The following is a 23,295-nucleotide window of genomic DNA, read 5'->3' as shown; positions in this document are numbered from 1 at the left end:
AGGAAGCTGAGCCAAGCGTTAACAGGGCCCGTAATTTTCCTTACTCATTAGTTTAAGGCACGAATGAACGAGGGGAACCGAAGCCAATGTCCAGACGGAGCGACGTGCACCGCTAGCGATGCGTGTTCGCGTTCGATTGTTTGGTCGTAGCGTGAAAGGAACATACATATCACCTCTCGCTCGCTTGGGGAACACTACAATGTAGATAAACAAATTGCAAATGTGACTGAAAAAATTGATGAATAAATAAATCGTTATTCAACCGCCAAGTAATGAATGTTTCTCTTCTTCCACAATCAGATTGTGACTGCCGGAGAATGATTGAATTGTCTCGCGTCAGCAGTGATCAAATTAGGCACGACTAATCTATGCTACAAAATTGCGTCGAAGGTGGGTTCATTGGATCGGCGAAGAAATTAACTTGGTTTGCTTGAAAACGAATCGTCTGCTGATGCGGCCCGCCGTCGATTAGCATACCTACAGGAAAATTCCATCGCATTGAGTAGAGTGCATTTTTACGACAGTGTTGTAAAAACTATTATGTTCGCTCTTTTCTACTGTGGGGAAGTGCATCGAGAAATAGGCGTGATTTGCAATTTAGCGCCTGATTCAGCCACAGTGTGCCCTGAAGGTTATTTCCTTCAACCAAAATTGTTAATCCTCTGAACACAACAATCCTTTTGGGGAACGTATTTTTGCTCATTAAATCCTACTAAAAATGCGATTTGAACTTTCTTATCGCACATAACTGACAAAAAGTATATTGGTTATTATCCTTCCTTTTCCTATTCATTATTCTTACCTTATCGAATGTCGCATCACGCGTGTACTATAAAAAACTAATTCACCTAAATTTCAAGAAAATTGAAATGAAATGAAAATTTACAAAAATCTTCTACTTAATTAGTGTACTGCTGAAAACTAAAATTGCGTAACCTTCGTCTTTTTAACAATTATTATAAAGCCACTAGAAAAAAATCATTACACGCATTTTAAATCTTATTGTTTGTGGATGTCTGAATCATTTTTACCCTCAATTCGGATTCGTAGGAAACACTGCGCTACCGGATGCTAATCTGCTGCGAGCAACATGAGTTTGAGTGCGTTGCGGTTGACGCACGACGATGCATCGCCGAGGGGCGAATGAGTAGGTACTTTCAGTTTTGAACTCAATCGATGTGAAATTTTAACAACAATCCTTCGCAGCAAGATGCCAGTTGAACATAAGCATAAACTTGGCACACACACACTCGGGTAAGCACTTGCGTAGGCGCGGATGGTGCAAATAATTGGCACCTTCACTATTGACTAATTGCGCTCGGGCGCGGTGGTTGATTAAAAAGCGCCACGCTAGCATAAACATTATCGATCCTCGCTGGCTGGGCCGGGGCGAGATGACCAACCATCACCGTATACGTATGTACGTGAGATTTGCTTCCAGCAGTTCCAGTTTCGATCATGAAATCATTCATCTGGTTTTAGATATGTATGAAGAGGCGCCAGCAAGCGTGCCCGGGGCCACGGTTAATAAATTGAATTGTCTTGTTTATTCGAGCCACTTTCGATCGATCTTTCCGTTGGATCGATGATTTTCTGCTAGGCCGCTGTCTTCGGAGAGGTATGCGCAATTGGAAAATACTGTGTGCATGATTATGAAGCAATCACATTTATGTTTGAATAATTGCAATCAATCCGTTGTTATTGATAGACATCTGCGTTTAATTGAAAGTTTTTCTCAAATTAGCCTGAGTTCAGTGGAGCGATGCTTTGGAAACAATCATTCGCATAAGTAATGAATTTTACAATTATTACAGAAATACAAAGAAAATAATAAATGGCATGTATATAGACAACATAACGATTTTCCAAAAGAGCTCGAACTTCCCTGAAGGGTTATTTACCTCGGGGCACAAGGGCAATATTGCCTTAATCCGGGCAAATGCCTACTTTCAAAGAAGGGATCACATCCACTATTAGCTTAAGGTGGTTATACAGCAAAGTAACAAATCGGCCATCTTGGAAACCACGTGCTTTTTCTAGTGATTTTTCAAGAGCACGAATTGAGAGAACAACAACGTTTATGGGGATGAAACATCCGTAGATCGTTTGATTACTCATGCTAAGCAATCGACTTTAATTTCAGCATTGTACAAAAATTATTACGCTGGATTTGAACTTTTGATAATAGGAGTAGAAAACCGTGTGGTGAATTTGAAATTCACCACATGGCTTGATTGTATAATCATCTTAATCCATAATGCTACGTTTAGACAAGGCAAGTGAATTGAGCAAGTCGCTTGAATCGAACGCGAACTGAACATGTAAATATCTTAATTCAATTCACTTGAACGAAAAGAAAGTTGAACATGTTCAACTTTTGTCAAGTCAATTGAATTCAACTGAGTTGTTCAATTCACTTGCCCTGTCAAAACGTAGCATAACAGCGCCCACCTCTAAAGAAGTGAATATCCACCATTGCCTAAATCGCGCAAGCGTCTACTATTTAGGTGAATATACAATCAGTCCCATGGTGGATTTCAAATTCACCACATATTTTTCCACTCCCATTTTCAATAGATAAATTACGACATAATACTTTTCAGTGCTTTTCCAGTGCTGTAACTGAAGTTGATTGTATAGCATAAGTAAGCACATGATTCTACGGTCGTAACACCACTATGCGCGTTATGGTTCTCTCAATCCGTGCTCTTGAAAATTGACTGAAAAAAGCACGTGGTTTCCAAGATGGCCGATTTGTGGCTTGGTTGTATAACCATCTAAAGAGGAGATAGCATCCACCATTGATATAATCTGGACAAGCGCATACTTTTAAAAGATGGGAGCAAATCCACCATTCTCTTGTTCCGGGCAACACTTACTTTTGAAGAAGGAAATATGTCCACCATTGCCTTAATCCGAACCAAAGCCTACTTCCAAAGAAAGAATCATATTGCCTTATTTTTTAAGAAGGAAACACATTATTCATTGCAGGCCCAATTATGAATCCAATAGAGGAATACAGTAATATCCCGATTTTATCACCCCCTCTGGAAATTTTTGCGATGTTAAAATGAGGAAGGTGATAAAATCGGAAAAATATATTTCAATTTGGCAATTTGGCTTGGTAAGGCAAAATGCGTTAACAGTACTCGTTTTTATTTGTTTTTGACAAATCACACACGGAGAGAGTGGTTGCTGTCGAAGCTGTGTTACACTTCTCCACCGCTTGACACATCCGCTGGATAAGAGTATCCTGGGTTGTGTCCCGACCGCAAAAGTCTAGCATTGCTCTTCTTTCGACGTCGAAACGAGGACGTACGAAATGCATGTGCTCTGCAGTTTCGTCAACACCTGGGCAGTCGTGTATTCTCGCGTGCCCAAACCTGTGGATGTACTGCCGGAATCAGTCAGATGGATCTGGACTGGCGGACCCGCGGGTCTAAATACCCTTTCGAGGAGTTATCCCACTCGCGCTGCCTTCTGACAACTGAAGACACTCTGATGCGATCTCGGGCTCCTCTGGTGCCACGTAGCTCAAAACACTCCTCGTCTTCTCGGATGACCAGCCCGACTGGCATCATGCAGGATACATTGTGTGATATACCGAGTGGTAGGCAGTATAGATAGTAGAATCTATAGACGAGCGAAAGCATGGCTGAGTCGATTTTTTTGCCCGTGCACACGCGCATGTGACGTCACAGCCCTTAACGTTTTCATTGAAATCGTGACGTCATGCTCGTTTGGAGACACGTTTGACAGTTCGTTTGGAGACAGTGGATTTATCTTCGCTCATCTATATATTCCACTATCTATAGTAGGCAGTTACCACTCTGAGACACATCAATCAGTACGTGCTCTCCAGCTTGCACAAGTCAGCGCACGTTCCCAGGACGGGCCGCTGTATCCAAGGATAGATACGGCAACGTCGGCAAGTAGCCTAAGTCTACTAGCATACACCTAGGAGCTGTTGGACATCATCCTCGATAATGTCGCAATAACAATCGAAGGCCTCTTGCATGCACAGTCGACATGGCTGCGGAAGGTCTGCTTGCCGTCTATCATGACTCAGAGGTGCTTCAAACTCCGCTTTGATGTGATTCCACTTCTCCCACATGAATCACTGCATGTTGTGCCGACTTACGGTTGTTGACGATAATCACATCTGTCTTATATTAAGCGAGCCTCAGGCCTCTAGCGCTCTCATCCAATCCGCCACTATGCTGTTCACATCTGCTGCGGTCAGTTCTACCTCGGGAATTCGGTCCCCGCCCAACAAACTTTGAAAGCTGATAGAGCGCCTATTCAACCCAGTACAGTCTTCTACAGCTAAAAAAAACTAACTTGTTCAGCTTAAATTGTTTGTTGGGCGTAGACCTCCAGGATTATGTCATATGGAACTTGAGTCTCAGAACTCCGTCGTATATAAGGTTCCATAATACCGTGGCCAGTATTGATCCTTGCGGAACTCCTGCGGTAATGGAAACGCTTCTCAGACCGGCATCGATCTCGTGTTACAGTACACGGTTCTGGAAATTGCTTTCGAAGATCCGGTACAGGCTCAGCCGCATAACAAGAGCGCGATGGCATCGCATGCCGCTAATGCACAGTATCGAATACTTCGCCTTTTCGGTTGGATCACTTTTTCAGCGGCCTTTACCACTGAGTATATCGCGTCGATAACGTGGATTTACCCTTTCGAAAACCGAACTGATTGCTTAACAGGCCGTCCGTACCCTATGAGAACGGGGTCAGCTTGTTGAGGATGAACCTCTCAAGAAACTTGCCAGTTGTTTCAATTAGACAGATTACTCTGTACGCCAGGGGGTCGCCCGGTGGCTTCCTGGCCTTTGGTAACAGTACCAACTTCTGCCTTTTTCATCTATCGGGGAAACTACACTAATCGAGGCATCTCTGCATAGCTTGCCTGAACATGTTCGGGTTCACTATGGTTGCTGCCTTGAGAGCGCCTTTTCGGAACTCCTTCAGGCCCTGGAGCTTCGTTCATTACCAGGAAGTTAGCCACCGTGAGTAACTCTTCAATCGTCACTGGAGCCTCCGTTTCGGTTGCACCCATAACGCCGTGCGGTGCAGGAGACCAGGGACTTGTACCTCGAAAATCCTGACCGACCTATCCGGGAGCCGTTCGAGTGGTGAAGAGCCCCCTTTGGTATTGGCCATCGCAATCCTGTAGGTGTCAACCCCACGGACTCGTGTTGGCACCTTTGTACAGGTTGTCGAAATTTGATCTATATTAGACCCGCCGAGAGTCCATAATAGGAAATTGCTTACCATATAGTCGACACTACATTTGATTATCATGTTCCATTTCAGGATGTTCTTGTTCCCTATTACCTACCTGGATACCTGGTTGGCTACAGCGTCGATACACCTATGCCTGGCGTATTGTAGAGCTCCATAATCGTCGGTCTTGGGCGATGTTCCTCCAGTTTCCCCGAACGTTCAGGGTCCCCAGGACCGATTCCACCGCGTGCAGCCAGCGTGTTCGTGGTCTTCTACGAAGTCACCGGTCTCTATCTGGTTCTCTATTGAATACTGTTTTCGTTATTCTTTCTTTTCACATTTGCATTGTGACCAGCCCACTGATGTCTGCCGTATTTTATACGATTCGCAATATTTTCTTCTTTGAATACTTGACAGCTCATGATTCATGCGTCTGCGCCACACACCATTTTCTAGTTTCCCTCTGAGTATTTGTACGCAGCACTTTTCGCTCGAAAACTCCGAAAGCTCTCCGGTTCGCCTTTTTTAACGTCCATGCTTCATGTCCATAAAGGGCCACTGGTAGAATCAGAGTTTTGTATAGAGTTCTGCATGTTGCGGGACCTAATCTGGTTACGTAATTTCTAAAAGGCCCTATTTGCAACAGCAATGCGTCTTTACACTCCACGGGAAACTTCATTGTCACATGTCACGAGCGTTCCAAGGTAAACAAATTCTTCAACAACCTCAAACACATCCCCATCAAGCACTACCTCAGCACCAACACCACTAGGTCTTCATCTATCTCTACCTGCCATCATGTACTGTATCTTGGTAGAGTTAATGGTTAAGCCTATCCTCAGCATCTCCCTCTTCAGTGGGACAAAAGCCTCCACAACTGCTCTGCGATCGATTCGAATGAGGTCGATGTCCTCCTAAAAGCCCAGGAGCATATGGGACCGTGTGATGATTGTGCCGTTCCTCAACACGCAAGATCTCCTAATAGCGCTCTTGAGTGCAATGTTGAACAATAAATTCGAAAGTGCATCACCCTGCTTCAATCCGTCTAATTAAGGTCACAAACGAGGTTGACACTTCGTCTGCAATCCGAATACTTGATTTCGAGCCTTCCAGCGTTGCACGTATCAGTCTAATCAGTTCCGCCGGAAAACCATGTTCGGACTTTATCTGCCACAGCTCATTTCTTTTCACTGAATCGTACGCTGCTTTGAAATCAATGAACAGATGGTGAGTCTGCATGTTGTACTCCCGCAATTTATCAAAAAACATTCGCAGGCCATACATCTAATCCGTCATTGATCGGCCCTAACGAAAACCTGCCTGGTATTCGCCGTCGAAGGACTCCTCAAGCGGTCTCAAGATTTGGCATATGAGGCCATCCAACCAGCCGTAAGGCAGTTCTTTATCCTTCCATATTTTCTGGATTATGTGGTGGGTTGATTGATGCCGATGCTCACTTCCATGTTCGAGAAGCTCGACCGGGATCTCGTCCTACTCAGCAGCTTTACTATTTTTCAGCTCTTTTGGAGCCTTCTTTACTTCGTCCAGGGTTAGTGGTTCCACAGATTGACCATCGCCGTCTATGTTCATCTTGCTCTTTAATACACCTTCATTTTCACCGTTCAACAAATCCTCGAAGATCTTCTTCCACCTAGCTGCACCATAGTCTTGTCTGTCAGCTAATTTCCCTCTTGGTCATTGCTCATGGCGGGCACTGGCGCAGGCTTATGCCGCGCACCATTGACAGTTGCGTAAAACCTCCGCATCTCGATTCTATCCATGTTCTCCTGCGCTTCATCTATCACATTCTCTTCGTGTTGCCTTTTTTCTGCGGTGGATTCATTTTTCTTCTGCCCTTGCTACACTGTACCGCTCTCCGTTGAAACGGGTACGAGCCACTAGCATTCGACTTCTAACAACATTTTTCTCGTCCGTCACTCGCTGGCACTCCTTATCAAACCAACCATTTCGTTGGCGTCGTTGTTCAGTGCCCAACACTTCCTGCGCTGTTGTAGTCACAGCTTCGTGGATATGTTCCCACAATCCGTTGACGTCGCCAGATCCGGTGGCATCTCCAATCCGCTCGTTCAGCTTCTGGTGGTACTGTACAGCAACTCCTTCAACTGACAAGCGTTGTATATTGAAATGCATTGTTCTGTTGTTTCGTGAATTCGTGACGCTGAAAAGTCGCGCCCGAATTTTTTGCAACTACAAGGTCAATGTTCGGATCTCTGAAGGACCTTACATCTATAACATTCGAGAAATGTCCGTCGATCAGCACGTGGTCTATCTGTGAGCAAGTGTTTCCTCTCGGATGTTGCCAGGTGTGTTTGCGGATATTCTTACGTGCGAAGTAGGTACTGCTTATTGCCATCCCTCTAGCAGCAGCAAAGATGATAAGTCGCAGATCATTATCATTGGTAGCGGAATGGCTAGGCTTTCCGTACCAATGACAGGGCGAAAGAAACTTTCTCTTCCGATCTGCACATTTGCATCCCCGATGACAATCTTTACATCGTGTGTTTGGCACTCTTCGTAGGGCTTATCAAGGCTCTCATAGAGCTCATCCTTCACGTCATCAGACTTATCGTTCGTTGGGGCATACAGTGACCGGCATAATAAAAAGCCCACTCGCGGTTTTTCATACAAAATGGTCAACTTTGCAGATCTAGATCTCGATTGCGTGTTAACCAATATTGCTGGAAATTTTACAAGAGCTCAGATATAACTTGAATTTTACAACACCTGAGTTTCGACCATATTGATTCATAGAATAAAATATTATTGCTGTAATACCAAAATGAATTTATTTTTTAAATATCTTGAATTCTATAGGTTGTAAACTGATGACTTATTCAGCAAAAACCCGTATTTTGGCAATACAAAAAAGTTTGCGGAATATACTTGTGCACTAAGGGTTGTAGTTTCAAGATATTATAAAATCATTTTTTTGCCAGAAAAATCGTTTTGGTATTACCGCGATAATTTTTTTACCCTATGAATCAATATGGTCGAAACTTAAATGTGGTAAAATTCATGTTATATCTGAGCTCTGGTCAAATTTTCAGAAATTTGGTTCACACGCAATCGAGATCTAGATCTCCAAAGTTGACCATTTTGTATGAAAAACGGCAAGTGGGCTTTTTATTATGCAGGTCACTGTAGATGCTGATCAGGCTTTAGTTGAAGAATTTGCTCTTCATTCCCAACACGCAAATGCGGTCGCTTATCGGCTTCCACCGGATTACACGCTTCATCTGCTTTCCGATCACCATGAAGCCAACTTCTCGTTCTGCTCTGTTCTCGCTGCTACAGTGGATGTGACATTTTAATGAAGTGTTCGCTATGAGATCCACCACCCGGAATTCACGTTCTTCAGTTCTGGGCCACCGTATTCCCGGGATTGCTGCCACACTCACGTCAACCTTATGGAGCTCACGAGCCAGGAGCCCAAGACGAGCGGGTTCATTCAAAGTTCTCACGTTCCAAGATCAGACTTTACAATCGTTATCCTTTATTCGTTGCCATTGAATCAATTCGTTTGCTCTACTTTTGCCTTTATCGGTAACTGTAGAATCTTCGGTAGGCTACCCTACCAGGGTTGCGCTACCTACATCGCGATGAAGGGGCTCCCTTCTCGATGCTGACACGATGCTGCATGCTGCAGTTTTGTCCCTCGCTGGCACTCGGACGATGATCAGCCGCCCCTAACTTGGAGAACAGGCGCTCGATCAGATTTGCACCTCTGGAAAGGAGCAAATCTCCCCTTCCCTGTCAGTATACGACCATAGTTCCCACCGGGGTTGGTTACCAGATCTTCCCTAAGGTTTCTCGTATCTCGGCCCCGGAGGAATTCCTGAAAGTACTTTCGGAGGAAGTACTGGTAGAACTTCCGGAGGAATTCCTGGAGGGACTTCCAGAGGAATTCCTGAAGAAACTTGCGAAGAAATTCCTGGAGAAACTTCCGGAGGAATTCCTGGAGGAACTTCTGAAGGAATTCCTGGAGAAAGATCTGGAGAAATTCCTAGAGGAACTTCCAGAGGAAATCCTGAAGAAACTTTCGAAGAAATTCCTGGAGAAACTTCCGGAGGAATTCCTGGAGGAACTTCTGGAGTAATTCCTGAAGAAACTTCCGGAGGAATTCCTGAAGAAACTTCCGAAGAAATTCCTGGAGGAAATTTCGGAGGAATTCCTGGAGGAAATTTCGGAGGAATTCCTGGAGGAAATTTCGGAGGAATTCCTGGAGGAACTTCCAGAGGAATTCCTGGAGTAACTTCCGGAAGAATTTCTGGAGGAACTTCCGGAGGAATTCCTGGAATAACTTCCGGAGAAACTTCCAGAGGAATTCCTGGAAGAACGTCCGGAGGAACTTCCGGAGAAATTCCTGGAGAAACTTCCGGAGGAATTTTTGAAGGAACTTCCGGAGGAATATCTGAAGGAACTTCCGGAGGAATATCTGAAGCAACTTCCGAGAGAGTTCCTGGAAGAACTTCCGGAGAAATTCCTAGAGCAGCTTTCAGAGCACTCCCTGGTGGAATTTACGGAGGTGTTTGTGGAAGAATTTCGTAAAACTTCTATTGCTTGAAATAAGCTCACGCCGACTCGCCCCGCCGCTGCCAATTACCAACGGCGTGACGCCGCCATGCCGCCGCTGATAAATTTTCAATCGGCGCAAGGTCTATGTCTGCACGCCATAGTTTATCTTAAAGCGCTAAAATTGCTAAATGATCACTATGGGTAGCTATTGTTCCCCTCCAGTACGTGTCTAGTACCAAACCATGACTGACAAACGCTACGTCAATTCATGGCCCATCAGTGACTAGCATTGCGACGAGTTTCGCTAGCGCCTCTAGCAACGCTTGACTAACGCACTGCCTAAGCATTGATATCTCTCGCTATGATGACCGGCTTTCGACTTACTAGCAGGGACGATAACCCGTCGACCATAGCAGCTACAGTAAAACACACCATTTATTTTGGCTATCGCGACAACCTCAACGGAGAAGTGCACCACCTCTTGGCCAGAGTACCGCCCCGTCTTGCAAATAGTCGCCATTCTAGATCCGTACACCACCCAGTTGCCGTTATCGGCAGGGACATTTGTTCAACGCCGTTATGGGATTGCTGCCTGAGCCGTTCAGAGTTGAGCGCAGTCTTTTCTTGGTTGGCCGTCAAAGTGAAATCAATCGCCTCTTGGGCCTCTTTGGGCCCATGGCCACACCTTTATCGGTCCTCTCACCTTCCACCTTCGCCTGATAAACGCGTCCTGTTCTTGTCTTGCGACTCGAACAGCCTGGCGGAGCAACAGAAGGTTCTTCTTCAGTTCCTTGCGGATGTTCTGCCTATCGCTCGCAAACTTGATGATATCATCGAAATGCTTTATTTTAGGACCTATTTAGAGACCACAAATCTTCGTAGAGCAACGTCCTGAAATTATTTCCATCATGGTCCACTCCATATGATCGTTTATATTTCGATATACTTGGAAATGGATTAACAACAAAGGTGTGAACGCGATCGCAACCTCCCCTCAGCCGAGATCTCATTAACCTTAACTTAGTTGAGGCGAGCCACACGAGCCGGGTAGTTGAGCGCGTGTTTCACTATTTTTAAAAACCAATCCTATTGGGCCATAAATTTCCCGATCTACAAGCCGTTAATCATGTGTCACGTTCGCTGGCCGGCGACGACGGCACGGTCTTTAGGATTCGGCATCCGGCGAAGGAAGTGTAATTCAAACTCAAAACCAAGGAATTTGCGTTTGTGGTCGCGAAGGATGGGAGGAAATCCTCCCCTTTGATGTTGCTATTTTAGCACTTTTCCATGTTCATGCTCAATCAATCAGCGGGCTTGAATATGAATAGAGCGCGAGCAATCGATCACGATCAATCGTGTGAGAGGTATTAATTATCAATTAAAATTCACACCATGTTGGGGGTGGTTAGGAAAGTGCTAGATGGGATAACAAGATGTAGCGCAATGACGAAAGAAACAAGGTTCCAGGCATACAATCGCAAAAAATGAAGAGCAGTGAATATACAGATAGGTGCAACACTTCTACTTTAGGTTGTTCAAATTCAAAGAATAAACTCAAAACATAATTTCATATGAGCATTGGCTCACTTGACGAACCATAAATCAAAATTATTAATAATTTTCAATTCCAACTCGTAAAGTCTCCCGCGCACGTTTGAACATCTTCGACGTCACATCTCACAAGGCGATGATCGCGCACGTCTGCTGCATATCAACAGCAACGTTAACGTTACCTGGCTTCGGCTCAATTTTTCCATGCGCCACCCGAATCGATCTGCATAAATGATAAATATATTTTCCAGCCGAACGCTCATCTGCCTCAGTGAACCATTAACAGCTGCATGTGCGCCAATGGACTTGCAAACTGATAGTTGCTCTTCAATCATTGCACAGTGCGATATAACGGTCCAGAAGATCTCACCATTTTCGATTAATTTAGAACGTTAACAAATGCAACTTGTTTAATTATTTGCTGCAGCTGACCATCTGCACAAGTAGATATTGGCTATCAATCTATTGATCAATGGCATTTTTGAACAATAAGTTTATGCAATAATCGATACTGATTTTCCCGCTGTGCAGTGCCGCATTCGGAACCATACATTTGCTCACGCATATCACACCCGTAGCCAGACCGAAACTCCTTCGTCCGCGACTCCAAGCTAACTCTCGCCTTATTTTTTTCCCTGCTCCCAATAAAGTCCTAGCTTGGTGGGAACGGCTTTGATACGCTTTCTCACATTTAAAATACGGTTCCTTGGCATTTAATTGAGCTGTGTAGAGTCGATTTTATGCATCCGCTCGATGACTGTCCGCAGCGTACGCGTAGATCATTTTGCAGGCATCTAATTGATGAGCTAGAAAAAAATCTAGATTTTATTGTTGTTTGTATCTCGAGTAACCGCAACCGGATAGAAAAAAAATAGAAGCGAAGAAACCCAACGATAAAAGTCATTTTAACAAGCAGAATATTTACTTTAAAAAAAATTTCATCTGATCTCTGGCAATTAAAATCCAAAAAAATCCAGATGAATCCATCTAGAAGTCGTGGTGGCTGTCTCATGTATCAAAATAATGATAAAAAACACATTGGAAAGCCTTGTCATAAGACGAGTTTGTACAATCCCATTTAATTCTCGTACTTGACTCGACTAAGTCGACACTGAAGACGGCCTTACTGTTGAGGTCGAAATACGTATCTGTCAATTAAATGGGATTGTACAAACTCGTCTTCTGACAAGTGAAGACATTCCACTAAAAAGCTCAAAATAATTTTCTTAACATTAGAAAGGTTAAACATAGCATTTCGTGAAGAAAGGTCTCGTATTTAATAACTATTAAACAATAATTTGTTCTGAAATATTAAAAAAAAAGTGCTGCTGATTCAATAGGAATATGGCTCTATGGTCTTATATCAGAAGTTCGATTTTTGGGTGATTCCGTAACTCTCGCATACACTTAGTGTACGTGAAATGCAAAAAGGTGTAGGAGGTGTTCCAGACCAAGAATTTTCGGTTCGTTAAAATTGACGCAAATATGCTCTGCAAAGAATGCGTGGCCTTGAGTGCAGTTTATTGGTATTTTGCTTACAAGCGTTATTGCCCCAACCGTTCTTGACCTCCGAAATTCGATCAGCTTCGCGAGAAATTATTGAAAACAAACTGCTGCGCTTGGAGATTGGTTCAAGGGAACCCCACGCTGCTGGACGTCTCAATTTTGCATCCAGATCTAGTTCATTGTCACATACTTTCGAGCTCGCCGCCGGTCCGGCAACGCGTGGATGTCCAGAAATAGAATTCATCATCTTCAACGAGCTCCGTACCGAGAAGTATTTATTACATTTTGAATTTGTACGTAGATGATTTTCTTGAATGCCAAGGAGGATTTCTAGCATTCTACAAGCATGGTATGATTGGACTGAAGTATCGTTATAAAGTACATACTTATTAGAGTGGGCTGCAGTTGTATGATAAAACGCAAACTCCATCCAACCAAGTGAGATCAAGGTTTATCTTACTCGTTTTGGGACCCCAACCAGCTATGTGAAAGATGTGTTCGATTGGTTGCGTCCCCGCATTCCGCATCACGTTTGAAATTTATATGAAGATTAGCATGAAAGAACACGCTTTTTGCATTTTTGCTCTTATCGGCTTCAATTTATGGCCAATCACGTCTATCAGACTATCGTCCTGGAGTTTTCATTGCATATAAAATTTGTCAAGAGATTCCTTTTTCATAGAATTCTAAGAAAGTTTTGAAACTATCTTCGGAAAATCCTTAACGGATTCTTTTAGAAATGCCTTTAGAAATTGCTTTGAGAATTCGTTTAAAATTTATTCCTTTTAAAATTTTATCGTAAATACCTAAGGAAAATCCTTAGATAGTCTTTCAGGGATATCTGTGGAGATTGTTTTAGCAATCCCTTTAAAAATTCTTTTAGGATAACTGCTTCGGAAATTCCTTTAAAAATTTCTTCGGAAATTTCTTCAGGGATTTTTTTGGGATATGTTTCTAGAAATCCTTCAAAAAATTGTTTGAGAACTCCTCCAGGAATAACTAAGAAAATGACGTCAGGAAATCCTTTTAACCAAGGATGTTATCGATCATTTAGTCATTTGTGTTCGATTATTTAATAGTTTGTCAATAATTATTCAACAAATCATATGCATTCTACGATATCTAAACATAATTCTCAAAGTGAGAAGCCAGTAATGTAATGCAGATCATTGAAACCAAATTTCTATGAAAATACGTACTTTTGTGAATTTAGTTCCGTTTTCACAATAATGTACGTACTTAATAAAATTCAACAGCCAATATGCCTTCTACAAGGCCAAATCTATGAAATGCGAACGTTATTCTCAAAGTAAGTAGCTGAAATTCAGCTTTGCAGAGCAGAGAAACCAATTTTTTATGAAAATTTTATTTATTTATAACTAACGGAGTTATAGCGCTAGTTGCAGTAAGGAAATAAAGGCTCTTGAAAAATTTGTCTTGAAATTCCTTAGAAGCTTCCCCCAGGAAATCCTTTCAGTAAAGCCACATGAAACTTCTTCCGAAATATGTACCATTAAATAGGCATTATTTTGGAAATTTCATATTTCCGAAAATTTCGCAGGAAAATTATTAAAACCCGACTTAATCCACCTACAGTGAACGCAACCCTTCTTACACTTTTGAATGGTTGTGTGTGCCCAGTGCATATTACAATTTCTATGCATATGACCTTCAATTGAATAACAAATAACTGATATTATCATGCTTTTATCGATTTCAAAATAAAAAAGGGATATTTCTGGAAATTTAACAATTTTTAAAAAATACAAAAAGACTGCAGATTTGATTTGCCACCTTAAATGGCAATATTGCAGCTTCTGTTTAAGCCCAAAAGAATTCAAATCGGGTCATAGACGGCTGAGATATTGGTGTGACAATTCTTCATTAGTAGTCTGAAAATATGTCTCATATTCGTATTTCACAGATATCTCGGAAACCGAATTTTCGATTGCAGAAAAAAATCGCACAAATCGGTCCAAGGACGACTGAGATCTTGATGGAACATATTTTACCAATGTGTGAAGTTGATACGTCTAATGCTTTATGTTCGTATTTCAGTGATATCTCCGGAACCCAATGTCTAATTGCAAAAACAAAATACAATGGGTTCAATGGCAAAGTCATAGCTTTCTTTTAAAGATAAAATCATGCAAATTGGTTTACAGACGGCTGAGATATTCATGTGACATTATTTTGTTAGTTTTCTGAAAATACACTTCATGTTCGTATTTCTCACATATCTCTGGAACCAAATGTCCGATTGCAAAAAAAAAAATTGAACTTGTACAATGACAAAGTCATAGTTTTCGTTTAGTGTTAAAATCGTCCACGGACGGCTGAGATCTTGATGTGACATTTTTGTAACGCACACACATACGCACACACGCACACACACATACATACATGTGCTCAGTTCGTCGAGCTGAGTCGATTGGTATATACGACTTGGGTCCTCGAGCCTCGGATAAAAAGTCGGTTTTTCAAGCGATCTTTATACCCTTCTTAGGATGTAAGAAGGGTAAAAAGGAAATAGGAACTACTAAAAGGAATTTACAGATCAAATTTCCAAATGAACTCTTAAAGTAATTTCCGAATGATTCCCAAAATAATTTCTTAAGTGAAAAAAAAATCTTAAACAAATATCCGAAGGTTTGAGATTAATTATTTTTCCGGAGGAATGTCTAAGTTATTCATAAAAAACATTCAAAAGAATTCCTGGATAATGTTCTAAAGAAATTCCGAAGGAATTCCAAGAATTTCTTCCTAGAATTACCGAAAGGCTTTCTTAAGAAAGTATTGGCAGAATTCTTAAAATATATTCCGAAGAAATTTCTAAAAGAGTTCGTAAAGGAATGTCCGAATGAATTTCGAATTTTCTTTACAATCGCTTATTTGAATTTCCAAAGGAATCCTCCGATTTACTTTCGGAATTCCAATTTGTTTTCGGAAATATATTTCGAAATTCGCTCGAAAATTCCTTCTGAAATTCCTTCGAGAATTCATTTACAAACTCTTTTAGGAATTTCTTCGGCGATTTTTTTAAAAATTCCATTGGAAATTTGTTCAGATCCAATTTTCTAAAGTATTCCTAGAGAGAAAGAATATCTGAAGGATTTTGAGAAGAAATTTTCGAATAAATTCCTGGAATTTTTTTTAGATTGAATGAAAAATAATCATGTAATTTTAGGTGCTATGACACTGACATCCCAAGCAACCAGAAGTTCGGATAAGAAGGGCTATTTTGGCTTAATCAGCTCTCATTTTAAGTAATTTTTAGTATGGTGGGAGCGTAAAAGTGAACTTTAAAGTTCCGTTAAGGATGCTTGGAACTTGATGTGAACCATTGTGAAGTTAAATTTAGTGAAGAGTAAATTTAAGTAAAGTCTGAACTTCTGGTTGCTTGGGATATACGAGTATGACTTTTGGGAATCAAGTAATTTAAATTCAATTCGATTACACTTCTATTGCATTTGACTTAGACTGACAACCGTTTGATGTCTAGAATACGTTGTAGTTATTGAGCGGTATTTACTAACTGAAACGTGAACATGTTGCAGTTATTTAACGACTAGTGTATTGCCCATAAGAAATTCTTGGGAAATTCCACTGGCTGAAAGCAAAATACGACCGAACTTGTAATTTGGCCGAAAAAGTCGTTTTTCCTAACAAGTCGTTTAGCCCAACGGGTCACACGGCCAAATGTCAATTACTGAACGAATAATATGGTCAAAAATGTCCAACCGTTTGACGAAATGACAATTACCGCGAAGTAGCCTTTTGTCAAACGACGAATTAACGGAATTTGGTAAACTCTCTACTTTTTAAGCCGATGATGACCTCTAAGCCATTAGTCATCTAACCAAATTCTATTAAGCCGAATTGAACGCATATCTGAAACTGTTATCTGGTCGAAAATATAGTTTGACCAACAGCAACATAAAGCCGAAAGGAACGTTCGGCAAAACTGGTAGTTAGGCCGTTAAAAATCCTTAGAAATCATCAATAAATCATTTGACCGAAAATGTTATTTGGTAGGAATGGCCATTTGACAGAAAGAGTCATTTGACCCAAAAATGAGCTTTCTGCAAAACAACTCTTCCGGCCAAACGGCATTTGCTGTCACATGACCTAATCGGCTAAACGACTTTCTGGCCAGGCCGAACGACACTTTTCGCAGAATGTTTTTCAGAAAGGACATTTTTTGGGCCAAATAGCTCTTTCTGCCAAATGATCATTCTTACCAAATTTCATTTTTGGTCAAATGATCTCTCTGGTCAAACGACTTTTTCGGCCGAACGTGTGAAGGTTATGACCCATGACCCTACAGTACGCTAGGCTGGTGCTTTAACCAACTAAGCTACGAACGACCTCTGTCGGCCTTCGCAACCTAGCGGCTACTGAACGAGCTCGAGATTCCCAAATTGGACGCATAGTCAAATCAATCGCAATCCATTTCTCAAGCCATTACACATGTGGAAGTGTTGGCTTGAGAAATGGATTGCGAGTGATTTGACTATGCGTCCAATTTGGGAATCTCGAGCTCGTTCAGTAGCCGCTAGGTTGCGAAAGCCGACGGAGGTCCTTCGTAGCTTAGTGGGTAATGCATCAGTCTAGCGTACTGTAGGGTCATGGGCTCGAGTCCCATCGAAGGGAAGTGGTTACCTCCAATACATTTTCCAAATCAATATCTTCCAATATCTTCCACATAACGTACATATTCACATATTAGTTTTCACAACATCAAAATTTTCGGTCAAATCACTAGTTCAGCCGAATGTTCCTTTTGGCTGTGTGTCGCTTTCGGCCTAACTACATTTTCGCTACAAGCTTACCAGACTGATCAAAGCAACGGATGGTGTGCAAAACTGTGTGAAGATTTCGAGCGAACACTCCAGTTCGTTCGAATCACGTCAGGGACTAAGACCTTGTCTTTCGTGCCTGTTGTTCAACATTGCGCTAGAAGGTGTCATGCGAAGAGCCGGGTGTAACAGCCAGGGTACGATTTTCAACAGATCCAGTCAATTTATTTGTTTCGCGGATGACATGGACATTGTCGGCCGAATATTTGCAAAGAAGGCAAAACTGTACACTAGGGTGGCTCAAAAAACACTTTTTCAATTTTTATGATGGGCCGCCCTCTTATTCGGTTCTATTTGATGCCATGATGCTCTGGACAAAATTTCAGTCAAATCGATCAACGTTTGGGCGATGCTAAACTCGTTGGAAGTTTATATGGAAAAATGTATGCAGAAACATCCAAAAACAGTTATTTTCAGTTGGACGGCACAATTTACGATCAAGAAGCATGATACTCATTCAGTTCTTGTAGAATTTGATACAGAATGTTATGCTGAAAACCGCGAGAAGAGTTTATTGGACAAAGATATTAGTATTTTACTGGAGTGTTGTAGGGGTGAACTTATTTCTTTTCAAAGGTAAAAGAAACGAAATTTGCTCAAACCCCACTTCAGAAAAATGCTAATAACATAGCCGGGCAAACTCTAATCTTCTCGCGGTTTTCTGCATAACATTCTGTATCAAATTCTACAAGAACTGAATGAGTATCATGCTTCTTGGTCGTAAATTGTGCCGTCTAACTGCAAATCACTGATTTTGTATGTTTCTGCATACATTTTTCCATATGAACTTCCAACGAGTTTAGCACCGACCAAACGTTGACCGATTTGGCTGAAATTTTGTCCAGAGCATGAGGGCATCAAATATAGCCGAATAAGAGGGCGGCCCATAAAAAAAATGAAAAAACTTTTTCCCATACTAATTTGAGCCACCCTACTGTACACCCACCTGAAACGTGAAGCAACAAAAGTTGGACTGGTGGTGAATGCGTCAAAGACAAAGTACATGCTTGTAGGCGGAACCGAGCGCGACAGGGCCCGCCTGGGAAGCAGTGTTACAATAGACGGGGATATCCTCGAGGGGTCGAGGAAATTGTCTACCTTGGGTCCTTGCTAACGGCTGATAACAATGTTAGTCGTGAAATACGAAGGCGCATCATCTATGGAAGTCGAGCCTACTACGGGCTCCAGAAGAAACTGCGGTCAAAAAAAATTCACCACCGCACCAAACATGTCATGTACAAGACGTTGATAAGACCGGTAGTCCTGTACGACATGGAACATGGACAATGCTCGAGTAGGATTTGCAAGCGCTCGGAGTGCTTAGGACCATCTTTGGTGGTGTGCAAGAAGACGGTGAGTGGCGGTGAAGAATGAACCGCGAGCTCGTCCAGCTCTACGGCGAACCCAGTATCCAGAAGGTATCTAAAGCCGGAAGGGTACGATGGGCAGGGCATGTCGCAAGAATGCCGGACATCAATCCTGCAAAGTGTTCGCTTCCGATCCGGCATATACGAGACGGCGTGGAGTGCAGCGAGCGAGGTGGGCAGACCAGGTGCAAAACGACTCGGCGAGCGTGTGGCGCATACGAGGATGGAGAGATGCAGCCTCGAACCGTGTATTGTGGCCAGCGATGTCCTACACAGTTGGCGAAAAATCTGCTCTTTTATTTTTCATAATTTTTAATAATCAAATAAAATTCATTCAGTGAGTGCAATTAATAGATGGATATTTTAGTTTTCGAAATGTCACTTCAATTTGACAAAATGGTGCATGCCAAATACACGCGGGCGCACGCACAGCAAATAGACCGGCGTGTATAACACGCCGATGTATTTGCTGTGCACGTACCCGTGTGGCTCCGGCGTGTATTATTTTGACAGATCAAAGTGACATTTCGAAATCTCAAATATCCATCTACTAGTTGCACTCACTGTATGAATTTTATTTGATTGTTATATATTGTAAAAAAATAAAAAAGCAGAAATTTTGCCAACTGTGTAGGACTTCTCTGATTGTGGGGTCAAATTGTTGATTCAGTTTTATCTGTTTAGATGTAAACTTAATGAATGAAAATGAAATGACTTCTTTAGCCAAACGACCGATTTGGCCAGACGACCTGCTAGGGCAGAATTTTCTGAGGAAGTTCATCAGATTTTCCTGGCGAAATTGAAAATATTCTTCCGTTGATGTCTTGAAAATATCCAAAATGACCCATTCAGCCGAACGACACTTTCCGAATTTCCATTTCGGCCAAAGGGCATTTTCGGTCAATTGAGCTATTCGGCCAACCGATTTCAGCCAAATGCACTGTTCGACCAAATCCAAATGACAAAGGCCAAATAACTTTAGGCTAGATAGTCTTTTCTCAAATGGTCTATTCGGTCAAACAACATATTCGATCAAACAACTACCAGCCTTGTGGTCTTCGGCCAAATAGCTTTCTGCCGAACAACTTTTTTCCGCACAAAAATTCAATTTCAACGAGAAATTCTTTGGATTTCAAAGGAAAATGCTTCGCACGAGCTTTTTCTTAGTTTTTACGGAGAGTTTTCCAAATTTCAACAAGAAATTGTAGGTAATTTATGACAAACTCATTGCTTATTTTTCGCGAAAAATTCTCTGGAATTCCAACGATATGTTGTAGGGATCAATCAGAAAATTCTACGGAAATTCCACTGAAAATTCTGCAGACTTCTTCAAATTTGAATCGGCGTGGAAAATTACAGATCAGCGGCGTGACAAATTATAAACGGCGGCGCGCCGATGCAGCGTGCGTTCCTAAAACTGTCAGCGGCGGCGGCGTGGCGCGGTGGCACACACCTCTAATGCAAACCCTCCCCATAAAAAATCCTCCCGACTTTCCCCTCGACTAAATCGGTTTACGTCGGTACGATCGACGTATGTTGGACTCGACGAATGTATAGATTGTTTCACCGAGGACTTTTAGGCCCGATGCCCACGTAGCGTCTTTTCAACGATGCTTCCACACGGCGTTAAAAGGACGCATGTGTGCAGCGGGAAAAAGTGACGCAGCGTCGCCGCACCGATGCACACCGGCGTTTTTTCAACGCCGCGTGCACGCAACGTTGAAAAAACGCTATGTGGGCATCGGCCCTTACACAGGAGGCCACAGACGCGACGTCAAACGAAATCGGTAGACTAACATCGACAAAATCGAATGAATAATAGGTCAATTTAGTATTAAATGATGTGTGATGAAACCAGAGGAAATAGAGTAATTAATCGAGTTATTAAAAATTATTATTAAGCTAATCAGATATAATCTATAGATTGATCGGTGTGGCAAATAATGAAATCAGGCGAAATAGGGTGTTTAATCGATTTATTAAATTTCATCATAGATCCGATTAGATTAAATCTATAGATTAATTGATATGTAAAATATTCAAATCAGACAAAGTAGATTGTTTAATCGATTCATTAAAATTCACCAGGGAGCAGATCAGACTAAGTCAATAGATTAGTTTATGGGGAAAATAATTAACAGCAGACGAAATATGGGGTTAAATCGATTTATTAAATTTCATCATCCAGTGGATCAAACTAAATCTAGCGATTGATTGGTGTGCAAAATAATGCAATCCTACCAAATAGGGCGTTTAGTCGATTTGAGAAATTGATGTCATGGGCGATTATTCGAGGAATGTTCATACTTCCGTAGATATTGGTGAGACCCGGGGCTGGGTGCACGAACACTTTTTCGATCGAGCGGGATCGCGTCAAACTCCATGATTCTGCAAGAAAAATAAGGAATTACGTAAAATTATGAAAATTTCTAGGGATACTTGTGTCACACACTGAAATCAAATGAAATTGTTTAATACTGAATAACCTTAGGACACATTAGGACATGATCAAACAGCCTAAGATAGTTTCCCACCTCGGGAATGTAGTATACGTCCCCCCATGTTTCAACGGAATATCAACAATCTGACCACGTTCAGAATACGTGGGGACCAAAGTCCGACGGATGCTACCTTTATGTACTCTCAATCTTCATTATTTTTAAACTATTTGGTGACATTTTGGAAAATATCCTTTTGTTTTTAGGATGTTGCATGTATTTTCTAGAGTGAAATTTTAGAAAATATCGGTGCGATCAAATATACTATCTCTTTACGACAAAATTTGACACCTTCCGGTTCTAAACTGGGACTAAATATCTAAAACTGCAGCCGCAGACCACAGGAAAATTTTGCTTCAGATTTTTGTCATCAAATATTTTTGAAAGGACACAAGAAAAGTAAACCTAATCAATGATCCGGTTACTTCAAATACGTTGAAATGGTTACATTCTACTAGAGTATCTAAAAAACCATTTCCAAACTTTGTCGAACTTCCTTTGGAAGCCAGTGATCCACATAGATGTGAAAATCTTCCAAAATCGTTTACTTACCTCGATTAACTGCTAAGCGAGCTGCTAATTACCGGAAAACCAGTCTTCCGGCATGTTCCGGAACGTGCCTCGATCTGAAAAACTCTTAAATTAGTAGAATTTAAGTATTTTAATTATCAAAGACTTACTTGCTTCATATTAAATTTATAAACACAGGTACGTTCATTAATCAGGCGATAAAAATAAACAACAAATACACAATCAATCGATTATTTTACCGATGAAATCGGCACCGATTTATTTATTCAATTAATCTATCGACGAAAATAAGTAGTCAACGATAATCGACTTCGTCGGTATGAAAATAGGCCGATTTGGTATATAGTCACCCGATTTCGTCGGGTGATCGTGAAATTTCGGAGCTGTCAAATTTTTCATGGGGCTATTTTCGTGAATACGGGATGCTCATGGTACTCCAAAACGTGCTGGAGCTCAACCGACGGTATCTATCGGATCAATCATGTCCTTGGCAGTGTCCTAATGTTGGTGAATACGGGATCTTCAAGGTACTCAACAATATTCTTGAGTTTCGCAATATCCTCATCATCGGTATTTATCCAATCCGGTGTAATAAGCAATTTCCATGAACATGAGATCCAATATCTAAATAGATTAACCTGCAATTTATTCTGCGTTCACGGACTTGGATGATCATTATCATGGTTTATGGTCGTCATGGTTTCCAGGACGTTTTGTTGAAACTAAAAGGTCTGTACTGCCGTAATCTGGAAAAGTGACGTAACAGCCATTATACAACATGCATGTTTTCCATTTTTCTGTTAAAGAGCTAGATGAGTAGTACTCGTTAACACCATTTTTGGAAAATGGCGTATACGTCACTTTTTCAGATTACGGCAGTGTAGTAGCTAGTATGAATAATGATTGAAGTCATATCAACTTAATGGAACCACTGGGATATCATATAACACACCATTCATAAGTTGGTTCATTGGATAGATCACATGATCCGAGCTCTAAAAAGGGTCCATAATAGAGTAGAGTGAGGCAAGAGTACGCACTTAGTTTTCAATCGATCATGTGGCCCTTATGAAGGAAGCTTCTGCGTTGCGTAATTTATGGGTGTTTCTATTGATTAAATGAAATTATCATTTAGATGAAATTGTGTTTTCGTACTATATTTAGATGTACAACAAGTCCTAATAAAATTTCATTATTTCGCTTCAG

General features: G+C 41.6%; 1 non-coding gene across 1 annotated transcript in view; it reads right to left on the bottom strand.

Moving 5' to 3' along the window:
* LOC134208430 (U12 minor spliceosomal RNA) overlaps positions 1-61 on the bottom strand; it is a 199-nt gene extending 138 nt beyond the window's left edge. Inside the window, exon 1 of the small nuclear RNA XR_009978663.1 lies at positions 1-61. This exon is cut by the window's left edge and continues 138 nt beyond it. This is a non-coding gene — a small nuclear RNA (U12 minor spliceosomal RNA).
* Between the last annotated feature and the right edge of the window lie 23,234 nt (positions 62-23,295).

This window comes from Armigeres subalbatus, chromosome 1 (genome assembly GCF_024139115.2).
Source record: "Armigeres subalbatus isolate Guangzhou_Male chromosome 1, GZ_Asu_2, whole genome shotgun sequence".
Classification (NCBI taxonomy): Eukaryota; Metazoa; Arthropoda; class Insecta; order Diptera; family Culicidae; genus Armigeres; species Armigeres subalbatus.
The sequence above is the reverse complement of the archived record's forward strand: the minus strand, read 5'-3'. Positions and strand labels throughout refer to the sequence as shown.